This window comes from Heterocephalus glaber, unplaced genomic scaffold (assembly GCF_053883595.1).
Source record: "Heterocephalus glaber isolate CG9 unplaced genomic scaffold, H.glaber_assembly_v1.0 deba00000122, whole genome shotgun sequence".
In the NCBI taxonomy this organism is placed as follows: domain Eukaryota; kingdom Metazoa; phylum Chordata; class Mammalia; order Rodentia; family Bathyergidae; genus Heterocephalus; species Heterocephalus glaber.
The window spans coordinates 54,636,948-54,657,400 of record NW_028258138.1 but is presented as its reverse complement, the minus strand read 5'-3'; the positions used below and the strand labels follow the sequence as shown (position 1 = coordinate 54,657,400).

The window sequence follows — 20,453 nt, the reverse complement described above, 5'->3', positions numbered from 1 at the left end:
ACAGTAAGAAAAGAGACAGAAGACAATTCCAAAGTAGAATCAATATGAGTTTTGGTAAGTTTGCTTCATGCTCTGACTACAAAGTTCACATTTTCTGTCATCTGCTCATGTAAAGAACAGCTAACATTTAGTCTCTGCAGAAGCATATCATGCACTGTGTGTGAAATCACACACTGGTTAGGCAAATAGGAAGGCTGCCCTTTTGTGTTAGCTCTTTGGAAAAGCTTGAGACTAAATAAGCAGAACAGTCCAAAGCAAATATTAACTCTGCGTTGTTAGGTGGCTGGATTTTGAAACGCAAATTGTTAATGTAAAATGCATTTTGGCTTTAATACATGCAAGCCCTTTTTGCTGTCTACTAAAAATTACAGAAAGAGAAAATCTCAAAGCTAGAATTTAAGTAGTCTGACAAAAATATTGCTTTTTTCTTTTTTAAGCTTTGTGCTTAACCAATTTGGAGTTCCACAAAGAAAAGGCAAAAATGAAATGCACAAAAAAGGCATAGAGTATTGTGCTTTCCAGTTAGTAATAATTTTTCATTTTTAGAACAGTTTTCTGAATTTATGTGAGACTCCCAAGTGTTCTGAAATGACTGATGGAAAGTACAGAGCCACTGGGCTAGTTCTGTTTAAACATTCCAACCAAAGGTGACAGTATGATCAGATAGTTGCCAAAGACAGTTGATGCTAACTTAAGTTACTAGTGAGTTTCAACATTGACTGGATGTTCAATACAGTTTCTACAGGGAGAGTGAAAAAACTTACTTTCATATTTTTCAAATACCTCTTTTTAAAGTTATTTGTAGCTGGAGTTAGCAGGTGTTCTGTCTCAGGTGTTCTTGTCTTTCTTTCCCAGCTTGTACAAAAGGGTAAATGAGTAAACTGTACTCCGGTCTGCTTGGAAGTCAACCCTCCAGCTAACCTGTAGCAGCTTGGCTGATGGCCTTTCTCCCATTCACCATTCAGTTGCTTTTGTTTACTCTCCTCAAATGCCCTGACTCTGGGAAATGATTTCCAAACACATGGCCTCAGCCCCTGACTTCATGAACTCCAATACCCACTCAGGTCTTCATCCTTGAAATGTTGTCTGACATTGAGGTTAGATATAAAATGGTAGGATGTCTTTATTATTAATTCAGCATAAAATATCAATTCTATAAGTCACAATGTGAAGAACACTGGGATTGGAAAATATATATTCAAATTTTGCCACATTTTTACCTCTAAATTATTGTGACCTTGTTTTCCTGTGCCTCAGTTTATCTATGCATAATAAGATATAATGCAAAGCTTAAATATCTTAAGATTCACATTCCCTAGTAAGAGAAAAATAGGCAGTTAATTTTCAGTTGGGATCCAAAGCCCTCTTACTTTTACAACTGTAGTGGAAAAAGCTTAACATAAAAGAATATGTTGGGTTTCTTATTTTTATTTTATAAGTATATTTACTTTTGGGAGTTTCCAATTAATAGTCACTTGGGATTGAACACTTTGGTTTTGGTTTTTTGTCTAGTTGATCTATTTGTGACAGTGGGGTATTGAGGTCCCCCATTACAACTATATTAGTGCTTATATTATTTTCATGTCTCTTAATATCTGTTTTGTATGGTTGGGTATGCTATTTGGTGCATATATATTTATGCTTGTTATCTCTTCCTCTTGGATTGTTCCCTTTACAAGGATGCAGTGACCTTCTTTGTCTCCCTTAATCAGTCTTGGCTTGAAATTCACTTTGTCTGCAAATAGAATAGCTACCCATGCTTTTTTCCAGGTTTCTGTTGCATGGAATATTGTTTTCTATCCCTTGACTTTCAGTCTATGAATTTGTTTTTCACTTAAATGTATTTCTTGTATGCAGTATATTGTTCGATCTTGCTTCTTGATCCATTCTGCCAGTCTGTTTCTTTTGATTGGTGAATTGAGACCATTAACATTGATGGTTATAACTGATACGTATTGTCTTATCCCTGTCATGTTATTTTCCTGCTGTTGGCTTCCTTCTTTCCTTTTTTGTTTACTTTCTTGAATTGCCTGGTAGATACATTCTGTTGGGGTTCATGGAGCTGTAATCCTTATTGTCTCTTTCTAGAATATCCCTGAGAACACTTTGGAATGCTGGTTTGGTGGTCATAATTTCTTCAGGTGTTCTTTTTCATGGAAGTATATTATTTTACCATCAATTTTGAAGGACAGTTTTGCAGGGTACATAAATCTGGGCTGGTGGTTGCTTTCCTTTAAGGCTTGAAACACTTCACTCCAAGCTCTCCTTGACTTGAGAGTTTGTGTTTCAGAATCTAATGTGATTTTTATGGGCTTTCCTTTATAGGTGATTTATTTCTCTAACAGCGTTTTATAATTCTGTCCTCATGTGGAATTTCTGGAATCTTGACTATTATATGCCTGGTGGAAGTTTTTTTTTTGATCATGGATAATTGGAGTCATGTGTGCCTCACTTATCTGTATGTTAACTTCTTTTTCCCTGTTTGGGAAGTTTTCTGCCACTACCTCTGCGAACAGGTTTTTATATCATTTGTGCTATCTCCTGCTTTTTCATTGACTCCAATCAATCTTATGTTATTCTTCTTTGCATCATCTAGCAGCTGCTGGATTGATTTCTCATGGTCCCTTGCTATTTTTTAAGAAATCTCTTTTCTGATCACTAACCACAATCCTGTCTTCTATATCTTGTATTCTGTCCTCACGATGACTCATTCTGCTGTGTATACTTTCAATGGAGCTTTTAATCTCCCAAATATCTGTTTAAACCCATTTCATGGATTTCATTTTTTTTTTCCTATGCTGGGCATTCATGGTTTCCATCATTTTCCTGAGCTCCTCTAATTTTTTTCATCTGTATCTTTCATTCTGGTCACAATCTCTGTAGTTATCTGGGAAATTATTTCTGCTTTGATTTTTTTCTAGAGCTTTGTTCATCTGCTTTGTTACTTCTGCTGTTACCACTTCAGAGAGTCCAGGTGGGTGGCTTTCAGATTTTCTTCATTGCCCCCAGGGTTTGCCTTTGGTGAGTTAAAAGTCTGTGGGGGTTCCATCTTGTTTAAGTTTCTTGTTTTCTATTTTTTTTAAGTTTGATTCCTGAGTTGATGCTTATAAATTGCTTATGGCAAGTAGCTTTATTGACAGTATTTAGAATCCTTAGGAAAATGACTACTTCTTAGAAGCATCTTCCAGGTGTAGCTAGCTTTTGGGTTTTGAATCTGTTGCAGGATCCTCCCTCTTCAATTTATTGGGGATGAGAAGTTTCTGCCTATTTGGCCCAGCTGTCATTTCTTTGGCACTGGCCTATAGGTGTTTTTTGTTTTTTTTAAAAACCCTTAGGCAATTGCAGTCTTGGTATACCAGGAGGAACAACTGATTAGCTGATTAGCACAAATATGTCACCTTGGCTAAAGTAGTACAATCAACAATAACAATAGCATCAAATACATTCTAGAAAATGACAAATTGTAGCCCTTAACATGGCATTTTTACCCTTAGGAGAGAAGATTTAAAAGGGGTTAGGGGGCAAAAAAACAGAAATAGAAGACGAGATCAGAAGCAAGGTTGGAGTACAGACTTTAGGAAACTGGTGAAGCAGACAGGGGGGAAAGAAAAAAAGAAAAAATAAAATAATAGAACAGACCACTAACAAAAGAAAACTAGAAACTGTTCAAACAATAGAGAAAAAACTAAACAAAACAAAACAAGAACTAGAAAGAAGGAAAAAAAGAAAAGGAAAAAGAAAAAAATCATTAAAAACCCCCAACCCCCCAATTCAAGGTGTGTCTCTGCTGTCACTGTTAGGCAATGTGGGCAAACAGAGTCCAGAGCCAAACTGATTAATCCCAGCAAGCTACCTGCAGCTTCATGGTGAGGTAGTGGATAACCCCAGTCAGCCTGCCTCTTTAGTTTCTCTGAAGTTCAGGCCAGTTTCTGGCTATGAGGCTGGAACTGGATTCCTTAAACCTACAACAGTATATGTGTCTCCTGCCAGTTTGAACGCTGCTCCTTGACACCGAGGCATGGGGAGACACTAGATGGAGTCTGCCCACAGCTGTTCCGAGTTCTGAGCTGAGTAGGCCCCTATCCAAGATGGCTACCAGCCAATCACCCTCTCCTGGGTGAGGTCTGAACCTAGATAACTCACCAGCCACTGTAGTCTGGTTCATGCACTGCTCTGTTCCACTGGTATGTTTCTCTGGTGAGGGCCCTGGGGTCATCAGTAGTCACTGTGTGTCTGCAGTTTCAGCCCACCATTCCCTCTCAGAGAGTCCAGGCCCTGGGCAAGAGCACCACATGGTACCTCCCTCCTTTTCCTTAAAGTCTCTCTCTTCACTGTCCCTTTAGACCTCAATTTTTGCCTCAGATCCTTCTTGGGTTCCGGGGACCCACTTCCCTCCTCCTTTTCCTTCTTGAACTGCTATATTCCAGTGTCAGGGCACCAAATCTCAGAGAAGCTCTTTCTCTGCTACTTACCACTCTGTCATCTTCCCAGAAGTCTGAGCACTGGTCCTACGATGTGTGCTGTGAGAGCCTCATTTTCTTCATGAAGTGAGGCATGGGAAAGCAGGGACTTGGGGTCAGGGCTGGGTGATGTCCCCTGGTGGTGGTGGCACTGACTCTGGTTTTGGTTTTTAATCATCCATCTATTGATGATTGTCTTTAGCTATAAGTTTAACTTGGTTTAAATTAGTTACAACTATGACTGATTCTTACAATTTTTTATTACATTGCCTCAGTATGTAATTGTTTTGAATAGTGCTAAATAGCATGCTTTATATCTCTTAATGAGAATTTGTGAATTTAGAAACTAGACTGCAGAAAATTCTAACCCAAGTATAGTATCATTTGGTTTAATTTATTAATTAATCATTTGGTTTAATTTAATGAATTAATAGTTTTATATTAATTACTTCCATTATGGGTTATAAAAATTCATTGCATTTCAAAGCCAGAGTGATAGTTCATGTTTTAGGATCATACAGATATAATGTTCTAGGTATATGAAATCTTATGTACTATTTGAATTTTCATTTTCTTTTTCTTTTAGATAGAAGAATTTGGACCACATCGCATGCTTTTCTAATAATAATGCAAGTTTTGTAATAACTAACATTTTTGTAGTGCTTGAAAATGTGCTTTCCAAGTACATTATCTCTTAAACCAAACATTATTTGGGATGTAAATGAGCCTTTCCTCAATAACTCAGTAATTTCTATGAGCATAAACTACACTATAATTCTGTGAAGATCTCAGGTATTATTGGAATGAACAAAGCCACCTGTCCCTGCCAGCATAGTAAACAGCCCCTCCCAGGAGGAGTTTGGAATTTCTGTGTTTTGTCTGAACCAACTTCCTTATCTTTGCCCTCACTGTTCCTGGCAGTTGTCAGTCACTCTTGCTAATGATAACAGCACACGTTTGCAGAGTGCTTCAGCCTGCAAAGCACTTTCCCACACAGTGCTCCATTTTGTGATCACCTCATAGTCCCTTTCTTATTTGCCACTGAAGTGCCAGGACTTTGAAAACAAGACAATCAAATTTAAACAGAGCTTCTATTTAAAGAGTAAACAGTCTCTCAATGAGGGGGCCCAAGGATTTCCTCAGAATAAGGCTTAATTCAGAGACACAGCATTTATTTTGAACGCTTAGAACCTTTGTGTTTCCCAAGGACTTTTGGCTGGGCTCTGAATGGATGAAATTTGCAGAAGATAAGAATCTGGGTCTATGAAATATTTTTGTTATTGCAGTTTTAAAAGGAAATGTGTAGTAATTTAGAGACATTGTCCATTCAAATGGGAAATGATCTCAGAGATTATTTAATGCTGGTTGTTGATCATATAATTAAGTATGGTGAGGACCAGAGAATCTTAAATGTTAAAATCAGAACTGATTTATTAAGATGATTCTTACAACTCTCAATCCAACATCGTTTTTTTTTTCCATTAACACTGACAGCATGTGTGTTTTAATGAGCAGTCATGATATTTTTAAGTTTCTCCTTATATGGGGGGATACATTCTAAGGCTCCCAGTGACACCTTTGAATAGTGGATAGTACCAAATATTATACATACCATTGCTTTTCATACATACACCCTTATGATAGTATAATTTCTAAATTAGGTACAGAAAGAAATTAGCAATGATAACTAATAAAAGTGACCAATTATAAAAATATATTGTAGTAAAACTACCATCACTACTCTTGTGCTTTGAGACCATTAATAAGTAAAGCAAGTGCTACTAGAACACAAAGTACTGTGATACCTAGACAGTAACAGTTGATCTGATAACCAAGTACTACTTGATTAATCATTGGGCGGTGTATACAGTGTGGATCCCTGGAAAAAAGGATGATTCATGTTCTGGTAAGATGGAGTAGAATGGTAGGACATTTCATCATGTCACACTCAGATTTATGTATGATTTAATTTATGAATTATTTTTCAGACTTTCTATTTAATATTTTTGAGACACAATTGACCACAAATAATTGAAACTGTGGAAAATGAAACTATGAATAAGGGGGGACTATTTTATTGAATTTTGGAGGTTTGATACAAATAAAGTGATAACAATGCATTTCAAGTGCAGGTACTATGACATGCAATGTAGCATGTAATAAAAGATTATCTTTCCCATCATTACATTGTAAATTCCCAACATTAAATAAATTTATATCAGTGACTTTTTTCCCATGGTTGCAAAAACTGGAGAGGAAATGTTTTAAAAGAGAGACTTTTTTTTTAAAGGCATCTAACCACTCACCACACACAAAACTTGCATCTTGAAAATACAGACTTTTAAAACAGTGAAAAGAAAGGAAAGAAGTCAGGCAAGAAGACATGAAGAACTAAAAGAAAAGTTATTCTTTGCATGGTAATATTAAGGAAGCTTAGCAATTTTTCATAGTTCAATAGTTTTCTCCCTTTCTGATATAATTGGTTATGTTTCAGCCAAATCCTGCTTTTTTGCCATTAAGGCAAGTGTGGCTAAACTGATCACTTTGATCTAAATGGTAGTGTCACTGAAAAGTCCTATTAGTATTCTTCCCAAATCATCATTTTCAACTAACCACCACAATTAAATATTTTGGCATTCAAATGAGTGTCAGCATTGACTTGATATCTACTTCTTCAGATTTCATAGTGGGAGGAAAGTGGTTGCCTATTAAAATCTTATTGCATTCTCTTGTCAAACGACCACATTGGAACAAAAGGGAAATGGAACAAGTATCACAAAATTACATTTTATATTAACAAAGCACATGTATTGAAAAGAAAATTAGTCTATATATTTCACTTTATCAAAGTAAGAGTTTTAGTTCTTTTTATCTAACAACACTGTGCCATGTACATATTTATAATGATTCAAATGGGAATAGGATTCACAATAAGAAATTCTGTCAATCTGGAAATGGTGGTGATAAATCACATACAAGAATTAAGAAATAAATGGGCAGATTTTAATTCACATGAGCCCTAACCAAAACTTGTAATGAGGACTTGAACAGACAGTTGAAGAGAAGTCTACGGCACACTAACTTTATAAAAACTTTATTTCTGAAAATAAAGTGGGTGCCATGTAATTTGAAATAAGAAAAGATGGCAGATATTTTACCAGTTTAAAGGCACCATTATTCATGAAGGATAAAGCAATTCTGAAACTCCACTGGAAAGAGAAGTTCTCCCTGGGGATTTCCAGAATTAACTGGATATACAATGAGAGAGAACGTGGAAGAAAGAGGCAGTCACATTTAAAATTAGGTAGTTCTAGGCAAGCTGTTGGCTCTTTCTATAAATCACACCAGTTTTTTACCAGAAGACCCATAAGAAAAGGTGTTTCACTTTATTTGTCATCCCTGCTAATACTCACCCTACTTGAATCACTTGTGTTTCAACTTGATACACCAGTAATATTAAACAACCACCTTTCCACCTGCAGCAAATTTTAATCAATGAATAGAAATTAATTAATATGTAAAAGAATAGACACAAACATTTATAAAATACAATTTTAAGGTGAAAAAAGTGTTTATTTTCTCTAGCAAGATTGGGTGAAAGACTTCCCTATATATGATTTGAAGGGTGGAGGGGATGAGGGGCACACAGGGAATGGGGAAAAAATAAGAACCAAGATACATCATGTACAGGTACAAGCACCCAATGATAAATGTAAATGTGTTGTTTACCTAAAATGTACCAATAAAAGAATTTAAGCAAACAAACAAACAAAAAAGCCATGTTAAAGTTTTGAGTGACTTTTGGTTTGGAATTTGGAAAAAAGTAATAGAACAAATACATCTCTCAATATATTTAATAAAATGCCAATATGATAGTATGAAAATTCCATATATTTTCCACCTTCTGTTTTAATATCTTCTTGGTTTCTTCTTGCTCATAGATGGTGCAAAATAGACGTACACTTAAGATGACCTTCAAGTGCTCAGATACTGAAGAAATGGGATCTTGCTTTCTATAGCTTTGAAAATTCTTCTTTGTTGGGTTAATCTCTTTCATAAACTCAGAAGTAATCTAGTTTTATTGTACTATCATAATTACTGCAATTACTTTTGCCTAAAGAAAACCAAGCCAGTTGTATCATCTTATTGCTGAACATACCCATCATTTTGAACATGTATCAACACAGTAAACAAAATCCTGAAGGACATGTTTACCTAAAAATGGAAAAAACTATTTCCTTCTATTTCAGTGGTTTATGATTAATTTAACTATATCAGAAAAAAGTGTATTATATAATGTCCTATGTTGTATTCTTATATCCCATAACACAATATAGATTTATCAAAGGATCATCTTTTTGTAAAAAATTAAGTTTATTGGTACATTTTAGGTATACATTATGATCACACTCATCATTGGGAATTTGTACCTGTACATGATATATCTTAGTTCTTATTTTTTCCCATTCCCCTTCCCTCCCTTCAACCACCCCTCCTTATTTACAAAAGCTTTATTTGTTTTTTCATTCCCTTCTTTCCTTTCCCCTGAAAAGCTTCCATAGTTCCCATTCCCCTTTGAAAATTTTCTTCCTATTTCACATTATCTATTATACATTTTGGTCTTCATTTATACTTTCAGTTTCTCACACCCAAGAAACAATTCAGTATTTACATATGTCCTATTTATTTCACTTAAGAGTATGGCCTCAGATGCATCCATTTAGCTATAAATGTCTCTAGTTTATCTTTTCTATGGCTGAGTAGTACTCTATTATATAAAAAAATACACATCTTCCTTATCCAATCACTAGTTGATGGGAATTTGGGCTGTTTCTAAGATTTAACTATTACAAACTGTGCCACTATAAACATGGAGGCACATATATTTCTGTGGTATGATGCTTTTAATTCTTTCAGGAACATACACAGAAGGGGAAGAGCTGGGTCAAATGGGACTTTCAATCCTAGTTCTTTGAGGAACCTCCACACTGATTTCCACAGTGGCTGCACCAGTCTACACTCCCCCTAACAGTGAAGAAGGGTTCCTTTTCCCCCACAGCCCCACCAGCATTTATTATTGGCTGATTTCTTGATAGCAGCCATTCTCAAAGGATCATCTTAATTGTTAAACTAATTTTCTAATTTAAATTTTTGTTTCATTAATGGATGATTTTGTGCCCCTAGACTTTTGTGTTAGAGTGCTTTACTAGATTCCTTAATAGTTATCTGTTATTCTTTTGCAAAGACTAGGGTTACAACAGAAAATACTGAAGCATGTTAAGGTCTTTATTGTTGTGAGCATGGCCTATTTTGAAAGAAAAAAAAAAGTAAATTCCAAAGATGGGAAAATCCATGACAATAGAGAATACCTCAGGGGTTACCTAGATTTAGAGAAGAGGGATTAAGAGATGATGGCTAGTAGGTAGAGAATTTTGATTTGAGATGGCAAAATGACCTAAATTTGATTGTGGTTGTGGATGTCCAACTCTGTCAATGAGTCTTACATTTTTAAGTTTGTAAACTGTGTGGTATGCAGATTTTAGGTTTAATACAGTTGTTTTATTTTAAAAAATTTAAAAAGTGGAATACTTCTACAATCTTCACTAACAGAATGAAACTAATACATTATATCACACTGGCCTACTTTATAGCAAGACAGATAAAGACATACTAGAAAGACATAGATAATTAAAATACACATTTTTTGCTAGCTGACAAACATAACATGATGGAAACAAGGTTATCAAACTTTAGATTTCCACTGTGATTTTTCTTTTCTATTTATTGTTGAGCCCTGTATCTTCAATTTTGCAGCACAGTAATCACATATTTAATATTTAGAAATTTTCTCAAGTTTCACATTCTAGTTTCTTTGACCAGAAAATGCAATCTCAAAGGCAAAACATGATAAATAGTGAGAAAGAGAATTCTTTGATACTCACATGTTCTAGTTTTGAACTCTGAAACCATGACATCCTAGCTATAAAACCTTGGGCCTCTATGATTCCTACTCCACAAACTGTAAAATAGGAGCAATTGTACCTATCTTTCATCATCAAGTAGACAGTGAATGTAGGCTATCAGTCACTTTGACACACAACAGGTGCCTCCTAAAGGATAATGCAATCTCCCCTTTCAAACACCAGATTCAAGAAATTGTGCTGGACAACACATGGGTTCAGTGACATCTTTCAAATAAAAACTAGAAATAGTCTGCCAAGTATGAATGCACTTATGGTGACAGCAGAGCAAAATATCGGAAGCTGCAAATATCACTGCCGAACCTTCATGGGTATTTATCATGCTATGAAGAATGTAGACAACAGGAGAGCACCCAAGCACATCAACATTAAAAGGAATTTTATTAATAATTTTTGCTGTCTTTAAGAGAGGGGGGAGGCAAGAGAGAGAGATAGAGAAAGAGAGAGATATCTATTAGAGCACAACTCATTACCTAGGAAGCTATTTTCTCTGAAAATATTATATGCATTATACATCTTATGTTATTGTAGTCATGGTTAATGAAAAATATACAGATTCAAACATAAAGACAAAAAGAGCTAAAAGGAAGTCTTTATCATCCTTAATGTCTGGGGAATGCTTCTCTTCCTTTTATTTAGTTTCTAGAAAGAAGTCATTTCTTAGCTTCAATGTATTCTGTGCCCTTTACAATGTGCTCCTTCCCTGGTGAGAATGATTCATTGTTGTTTAAAGAAAATAAAAGGATAATACCTTTCTGGTTTTCTGAGTTTTGGTGGAAAGTACACTTTATATGAATTGTTTTCCTTAAAGGTTTATCTACTAAGAGCAGTTAGACGGACGTGATTGAGTGAAATAGAAGATAGAAAACTCTTATTCAGCTTTTTGCATATTTAAGGGCTTGTTTTGATTGGACTTTTTCATTATTCCTTCTTTCCTCCTTCTGGTACCTTCTGTCATACATAACACACACATACACACACACTTTAATTGAACAACCACAACACCTAACTTTATTGAACAAAGTGAGACATAATCTTGCCAGGAAGGTACTCTTCTATTAATAATGAATCACCTCACAATTTTACCCACAGATAATCTTATCTACCACAGCCACTCTGTTCTGTTAATGTGTTTAACATTGAGAATGTCAAAAGATATTGGAGAGAATGTTGAATGAGAGGGAGCACGCTGACTGATGTCAGTAGTGACTACTACACCAAGTCCAACAAAAATGAAGACACAGAAGATGTGAAATAGTCCTTTCCTTTTCAGTGACTAAGATGTAAAGGTTTTATATATATATAAAGACTATTTAATATAGTGCTTAAAGTATTAACTTTCCTCTCCTTTCGCTCCATCCATATCCTATCTTCCTCAATCTCCTTGTACACACAAAATTAACAAAGATCTCTATAAATTTCTGGAGAGCATAATTTTTTCCCTATTTTTGAATGGCTGTCAGCCTACTCTGAATGACTTTGAGACAATGATATAAAATATTGTTATATATTAAAGATGTAACAGAGTTGCAGTTCCATGTAAACTACAAGAACAGCTTATGACATCATTCACCTAATTTTCAAATGAAAATATGTTCTGTGTGACAAATACAATTTAACTTTAAGGAACTACAATGTGTTGTGGACTTTATTGACATAGACAATGTTTTTTATGTGTAGAAAACATTTTCTGATCAAATGTATCTTCTCAAAGTTCTCTTAAATTTTTCTGTTAATCAAAAATGCGGGTATTTTAAAAATACTTATAATGAGAATTAAAGGGAAGCCACCAGCCGCACTTCTGTGCACTTCTACTGAGCATTTCAAGCTTGTAATGAATGAGAGTGTTTGGGCACTGAGAACAGCCAGTTGTTGAAAGCTAAGGAAAAAAACAAGAAAAAAAACTACTTTGGTTTTTCTTTTGTAAAAAGGCAAACTCTCCCTGTAACTTCAGGAAAATTCTGCAATCCTATGATTTCCAATGCCCTTAATATTTCTTTCTTTCTTTCTTTCTTTCTTTTTGATACCGGAGATGGAACTCGTGTCCGTGCGCTTGCGAGGCAGGCGGCGGAACCACTGAGCTAAATCCCTGGCCGGCTCTTAATATTTCTTTTCCTTTTAGGTACCTCTACCAGCCCATTCTCAGTTAATCACTTATTTGCAGCTATAGGTAGTAAATGGCACTTTGATCTTGTTTGCCAATTTTAGATATAAACTAAATCTGCGCACTTGCTGTGTAAAATGTATTCCACCCTGCTTTGTGTACTTCGCTTCAGGTTCTACATACAAAAATAATTCTTACATTGATTTTTTTCTTTTTAAAAGTTTTCACTGCCTGAGTTTGACTATAATGTTTTGAATCATGGATACTAAATCCAAGAGAATTATACTTCACAGATTCTTTTGCTCTCTATATAAACATCTTTATATTTCCTCTTCATGTTAAAATATATTCTTTTACTACGGTTCTTTTAAAAAATTTCCCTGCTTATGGAGAATCAGAGGCAATCACTAAGTGGTTTCAAGGGCTTGAGGTACCAAAGAATCCAAAGAGCTAAGATGCTTTCTAGTTACTCTGGCATTCTGATGTGGAATGTGTTATCATGCGCAGAGGCAAAGATATCACATAGCTTTCAGGAATTCACCACTTAGATGACACAAAGAGGTGCTATTTTGGTGAGATGGTAAAACCATGTTCAAAATTCTTATGCAAAATGATCACTCTCAGTCCCAGAGAGTAAAAAGGAAGTTAAGAATTAATTTGCTAAAGACGAAAGGAGGCATTTGGGAGGCCCAATAAGAATAAGAAAATAAGTGAATGCAGCATGGTAAGAGTAAAGAAAAAGCATTCTTGGTTGACAAATCATTACTGAACATATCTTTCTTAAGAGGGAGCAAACTTTGTTTTCCTTCTCAGGTGAATGAGTTGCTGATTAAGTGAAATGAGAAAAAAGGAAGAAAATGAAAAAGGATGGAATGTAGGAAGGAAGAGAGGGAGGGAAAGAAGAGAGGGAGGCAATGTGGGCCATTCATCAAACAAAAATTCATTTACTACATTTTAAAGTAGGTCAGACTAGTGATGTCAGTATTTTGTTTCCCTTATAAATACTTGGAAATCGCTCTGATCATGAGAAAATTGGGAGTTATTACTTTAGGAAGGGAAATAGGCTAATTTTACATGAAATACATAGCTTTCTTCTACGGGGCCTAAAATCCTTCCAGAAATTTTTATTGGACTTTATTTCTAGTATGAAATTAACAAAGAGAAGGTTTTATTCTACAATGAGGAAAAATGAAACAAGGAACTCTTAAATGATTTTGGAACATGAGAGGATTTTAAGCACAGTATCTTTAATCAGACAAAATAGTCATGGAATTATACGATAGTTTCATTATTTTTGAGTTTGAGAAGTATTTAAACAATCAAAACCTCAATCTCCTTATGTGTAAATTGTAGATAATGATGGCCCTCATTTCTTAGGATTGCTATGAACCCACAATGAGTTAATAAACTTTTATTGTTCCTGTAACAAATTACCATAAACAGTTCCTTAAGTAATATAAATTTGTCATACAGTTCTTGAGGTCAGAAATCTGACATGGGTTTCACTGGGGCCAAATCAAGGTATTGGCAGGTGTATGTTCCTTTCTGGAGGCTCTTGGGGAAAACCCATTTCCTTGCCTTTTTCTACCTCTAGCAGTTAAAAACGTTTCTTGTTTTCTGGTCCCCTTTTGCCATTTTCAAAGTCAGTTACATCACATCTATGTCTTCCTCACTATAGCTCGACTGTTTCTTTGGTTTTAAGGATTCATGTGACTAGGTTGAGCAGACCTAATAGCAGACCTAGATATGGTAATCAATGATAATCTCCCCATCTCCATGTCCTTAACCTTAATCATATGTCAAAATCTCTTGCCATGTAACATTTTTCACATTCTGGGGAATAAAATGTGGGCATTTGTGCTATCATTATATTGCTTACCAGAACAATGAGCTTAAGAAATGTGACTGCTTTATTACTATTATCATTATGATTACTAGTCTATTGACATTAGAATGGTCATACACTTATAGAGTCTTATAGTTTAGGTATTATTTAATGATGTTGTCCTAAACATTCCTCAGATGAGGAATAAGAGACTAAGGGGTGTGAACTGATTTGCATAAGGGGATTTAGCCAGTTGATGTGATTTTGTACCATTTCATAGTTTCTGATACAATACAGTGACTTTTCTATATTACGATGCCAAGCACAGTAATATAGAACATATAACTAACATTTAATAACTAATCTGAAATTTAGTTTGTAAAGAAAATTAAAAATATCAAACTAAGAATTTGCAATCAAAAATATACAAAAAACAATATTTTTTTATTATACAGAAGTGATCTTAAAGATCTATTACAAAGAATAATTACAATTGCTAAGCTACAGTAAATCCACATCAGAATTTAAGTTTGGAAAAAGTTATATATGTGAACAGAACTATCGTGTCTCCATGCCTATCATTTCCCTTGTTTGGTTTTTCATTCCTTTCCTTTCATTTGTTTTCATAGTTCTAAATGAATATGCTGTTCAGTAGGCAAAATCAATGCTCCAAAATGAAAACAACTTATTTAATTTCTAATTTATGACAGCATTTCATTGCTAACCTATTACTACTTTTTTTCTTCTTAGAGTTTACATACTGGTTCAAATATGCTACCCAACAAATTTTTTCAAACATTCTGGGTTACAAACTGAAAATCCTGCTAAATAGAAATGAAAACAGACTAATGTTAAAGTCTAAAATAATACGAGTCAATAATTCTGTTTTATTTAGACATTTTAGACTAATCTTGCTAAAATAACTACTGTAACATTCTGAAAGTTATGTTTTATCAAAATTATCTTATTCCCCAAATAATCTTATGAACATCTCTACTTTTTAGTTGTTCCTAAAAAACTATAAAAATTGCTAGACACTTGGTGTATAACTATCTTCAATTCAAATAATGAGAAACATCAATAAAATGGTGATTCCTATTAATAGTCAAATTACTTTTGTAAATTCTATATCAACCCCTTAAGACCTTATAAAAAGAAGTTTCTTCAACAGATGAACTAGTTCTGACTAAAGCCTGTTCATCAATGAATGTAGCTATTTGAAATTGTATTAATGGTGACATATATGGCTTAGATGTAACTAATAAAGTATAAAATGAGGAAGTATTTTTTTTCCTACATCCTAGCCAAGCTCACGTTATTTTCTGATGACAATGACACATACCACAACATAAGAATGTTCCAATTATAAACAAGCATCTTTGATGTTTAAAGTATGTAGTTCTAAGTTGCTTTTTCATTGGACACTTTTTGTTTATAAATTCATATTCAAATTGCAAGTTACTAGTAGATACTGGAAATTTGTTTTTCATATGTAAGAGCCTATATAGGGTCAAAGATAATGGCTGCTCAGATGAGACCTTCAAAAGAAAGATTAATACCAAGAACATCCAAGATTTATTCAATCCAGTTCAATAAAAGAATAAATCAGTATTATAGTTACATACTTTCAAATTTAATTTTATTCAAACAGAAAACTTAGAAATCACAACCCTAAATCCTACTATATATATATTACTTTCTTCTGAATCATTCTCTGCAAATAAATACACATGTGCACACACACACACACACACACACAGTCACATTTCAAATACAATATCAACAGGGAACATACAGGAAATAAAGATTAACAAGACACAAGTGTGTTCTTCAGAAAGAACAATACTTTTATGTCCATTTCAAAGGTACTCCAAGCTAAGAACACACAGTGCCATAAAGCAAACCTGAACAGACATTTTTATTTATGATTTCTTTTGTTGGACTAAAACAATTTGAACCAGAACAGTCACTTGACATCACTCTTCTAGTACAAGATATCAAATGGGTATTTGTGAAAGGGTATAGACAGAAGAGGCTCAAACCACTGGCATTTAGAAAATGTTTAGATAATACAACTTGTCTATGGTACCTAAAATAAAGAAGGCACTTGCAAGCTAGAAACTCTCAATAAAGAAAACTTTTGAAAGACAGGCCATTTACAGCCTAAGATGTAATATATTTTGGAGTCTCACTTCTCTAAACTCCTTAGTTACTTTGCTAGATAAACAAAATATTTTAAAATGTACATCGGAGTCAAATGTTAGTAGTAGGAACTGATAGCAGCAACACTAAATTTACTTTCTAAAGTGTTATTGGCAGGACTGGAATGCGAAAAATAACACAGGTGAAAGTCATTAAATGGTAACCCAGCAGAGTGGGTTCAAGTGAGGTATGGAAAAAAACACTTAGATAAGTTTTATTTTTAACAGTAATAAGCTTTTTCTCTGTGCCAGCATGGTGTTCACAGAATGAAGTTCACACTTAGCACAATGAAATAGATTGAATCATGCCTAAAGGCAGAATAAGAGTATCTACATTGACACCTCATATATATATATTTTTTTTTCCCAAATGATATGTTCTAGATGAGAAAACTCTCAAAATTCCTAAAATATTTTCTTTTAATTATAGAATTATATTAACAAAACATGTTTTGACATTTTAGGTAGCAATATTTCTAAAAGGCACTGAATATTCTCCACTGATTTATTCTTATATTGAATATAATCTATCCTATTTTGATGAAGTGGGGTCATAACTACTATCCTACTTTTATGAGAATGAACTTCCCAATAAGGGAGCTAGTTTTGGATGAAAACCATTGCCAATGTCGCCAAAAGTCTAACTTATAAATAACATTATACAGGGATTTGCTTCTTTTAAGTTTAAGTCATTGTAATGGTGAAGTTGAACTATCCACTTGATTGCTCTGGAAGCCATGTAGGTATAGTAAAACACACTTCTGAGTGTGTGGGTCATGAAGGCATCACCCTGGGTACTATATCTGATCACTGACCTCTTTCCTATCTGGCACTCTTTCTAACATGGTCTGCTTCTGGCCAGCATGAGAAGAACAGCATTACTCTGCCATCCCCTTCCACCCTGATATTTCTGCTTTGGAGCTAACCATGGACTGAATCCTCTGTAACTAAGAGTCAAATAAACCTCTCTTTCTTTATTTTTAATTTTATTTTATTTTTTAAGGTTTTATTGTATGATGGTCTTTATTTACAACTTTATTGGCAAAAAAAGAATAAGGAAAACACAGGGAACTGTAGCTGATCCTGGTGGGTTCATGATCCATTTCAGATGTCCGTGGAATTGTCCAAAGATACACGATATTGAATCTGTAGGAGCAGTTTCCTTTATAAAGTACAGTGCTCACATTCTAGTCAGTCTTTAAAACATATAAACACAAAGGAAAGGAAATCACTCACTGAAAACTGCATCAGATGAAGGGTATTTTAAGTGTAAATTTACGTTGTTGATATTAACACATGCCCAATGAAAACCAAAGGCCGGAAAAGCAGTTACACTCCCTGAGTGGACAGTTACAACAATCATTTTCTGCAATGACTTTTATATTTCAATTTATCATGAACTATGATGAACTTACTATGAGATGTAGCCAAAGTCAGAAGAGAAGATGTAGGGAGAGTATTCCTTTTTTGAGGAGAATAAGCCCTCCAGAATCAGAATGGGAAACGAGCATTCTGCTGATTCTAGGTGAACAAAATGAATGTAGTCAATTTCAACTCATGCTGAGCTGACTTAATCTTTTCCTTGACTTGCTTGTTGTCATTCTTCTAAATCAAGTGTGTTTAATTCTTGTAACTCATCCAGATCTTCCTCGGTAAAAAGATTTTCATCAACAGGAACAGCTCCGATGGCTCCATTTTCCTGTCCATCCAGTTTGTTGTCCTCCTCCAAGTCACTTTGTTCACCATTTTCAGCCCGACCTCCAGAAGCTTCACTTAATTTGTTTTCATCTCTATCTGAAGCGTATGTGCTGAACCTTTCCAGACTGGCTACAGTAATGTCCATCTCACCTACATCTCTTGGGATGTACAGGCTCAAGTCTATGTTGTTTATGCTCACAGAATCATCAACCTCGTCAGCACCTGTGCCCTGAGTATAGCACGTGTCCTCTGCTTCCTCATCATCGTAGTTGACCAGTTCCAGTCGGAATTCAAACACCTCTTGGCCACTGATCACGAGTGCCTTCCCTGCTTTGAAGTGAGCTTTCCTTCTTTCCATATCTTGTTCAAGTTTATCAATCTTTTCTTGTCTTTTCCTTTACTTCCATGCGAGGAAAGAGTCTAGAGTGATTTTGTTAACATTTGGTCCTAGGGCAGAATACCCTCTTTCAAGGAGATCTTCTAATGAAATATCACCTTCTTTCTCCTCTTTCTTTTTATCTTTTTTCAACACAAGTCCAGGAGGAAGTGCATGTTGACACATACAATTATCACCCGCTCCAGGGCACACCCAGAACCAACCATATTTGTTATTTTCAACAGCTTCAAGAAAATGCTTGCAGACTGTTTGAGTTTTGAGTTTTTTCTTTTTCCGCCTCACTGTGCTTCTTGTTCACTACTTCTTCGAGCTTTTTCTCATCCCAATTATCCATTGTATCCTTTTCAAGTTCTTCATCTCTTGCATCAATGTAAACACTCCGTTTTTCACATTTGCTCTCCAAAGTCAGGTCATGAGAGAACTTGCACTTATCTCCTTTAGTACACTGTCCTTGCTTGAAGAAGGCACACACCATGGACTTGGGATCTGCACCTTTACTTATTTTTTGAGCAGCAACCACATGTTTGAACAGCTCATTCATCTCCTGCAATTCTTTCTTCTTGTCATCCTTCTTCAACTTCTTTTCAGCTTCACTTTGTGTTACCTGCCATGGATTTTGTTGACCAAATTTGACTTGATGAGTGACGGCCTTGATAAACTTCTGTTGCTTTGCTCCTTTCTTATTCTTTTTTTGGTACCGGGGATCAAACTCAGGTCCTTGAGCTTGCTAGGCAGACGGTGAAACCACTGAGCTAAATCCCGAGCTCCTTGTTCTTCAGACCGAAGGTTTTGTCCTCAATAATCTTCTTCTTTTTCTACTCCGCTTTTTGCTGCCCCTGGCCTGACCCTGTTTCTTGGGGGGCACTGCAGAGAGAGGTGGCACTGGCCAGACTTAAGGACAGATGGATGTCGTCTCTCTTTCTTTAAATAGTAGGTTTCATGCATTTTTCCCAGTAATGGGAAGGCTGAGTAATACAGCCTTCAACATACAGTATATAATTGGATATGAAAACAAAGTGGTAATATTGACATTACATGGGGGCTTTGAGAAATAAAAGGCTCAGTGTCTCCCTCCAAGGACTACTGAATAGAATGTTGACAATATTCACAAATGAACTGTATGTGAATTAAGTCTGACAGGCACTGATATATGAAACATTTCCCAACAAAAGGCTCTTCAGTGATGGACTTTCATTCCTTAAAAAAATTAGGGTTATATTTTCTTGAATCACATGTGAAATGCAAATTAAAACAATGCTGAAGATTCCACCTCACTCCCAAAAGAATGACTGCAAACAAGAAATCAACCAATAACAAATGCTGGAGGCACTGTGGGGAAAAAGGAACCTTTCCCCACTGTTAGTGGGAGTATACAATGGTGCAACCACCGTGGAAATCAATGTGGCGATTCCTCAAGAAACTAAAACAAGAGGTTCCATTTAACCTGGCAATAACTTTTCTTGGTATCTTCCTGAAAGAATTAAAAACATCGTACCACAGCAATATATGCACACCCATGTTTATAGCAGCACAGTTTATAATAACTAAATCTTGGAAACAGCCCAAATGCCCATCAACTGATGAGTGGATAAAGAAGATGTGTTTTTTTTGTACAATGGAGTACTAGTCTGCCATAAAGAAGGATGAGTTTCAGACATTTATTTAGCAAGCTAAATGGATGGACCTGGAGACCATACTCTTAAGTGAAATAAATCGGACACACATGTTTAAATACCACATTTTTTCTCTGGTGTGAGAAACTGAACATGGAAATAAAGATTGAAATG

The 20,453-nt window shown here is 35.1% G+C and overlaps 1 protein-coding gene and 1 pseudogene across 3 annotated transcripts in view; both read right to left on the bottom strand.

Annotated features, from left to right (window-relative positions):
* The window catches only part of Alcam (activated leukocyte cell adhesion molecule), a 183,516-nt gene that overhangs the window by 62,511 nt on the left and 100,552 nt on the right, over positions 1-20,453 (bottom strand). The gene's annotated exons all lie outside the window — the stretch shown is intronic.
* Positions 15,125-20,453, bottom strand: part of LOC106009586 (zinc finger CCCH domain-containing protein 15 pseudogene) — a 103,777-nt pseudogene continuing 98,448 nt past the window's right edge. The window contains exon 2 of the transcript XR_015452594.1: positions 15,125-19,393. The product of XR_015452594.1 is annotated as a zinc finger CCCH domain-containing protein 15 pseudogene (transcript). The remainder of the gene's footprint in view (positions 19,394-20,453) is intronic.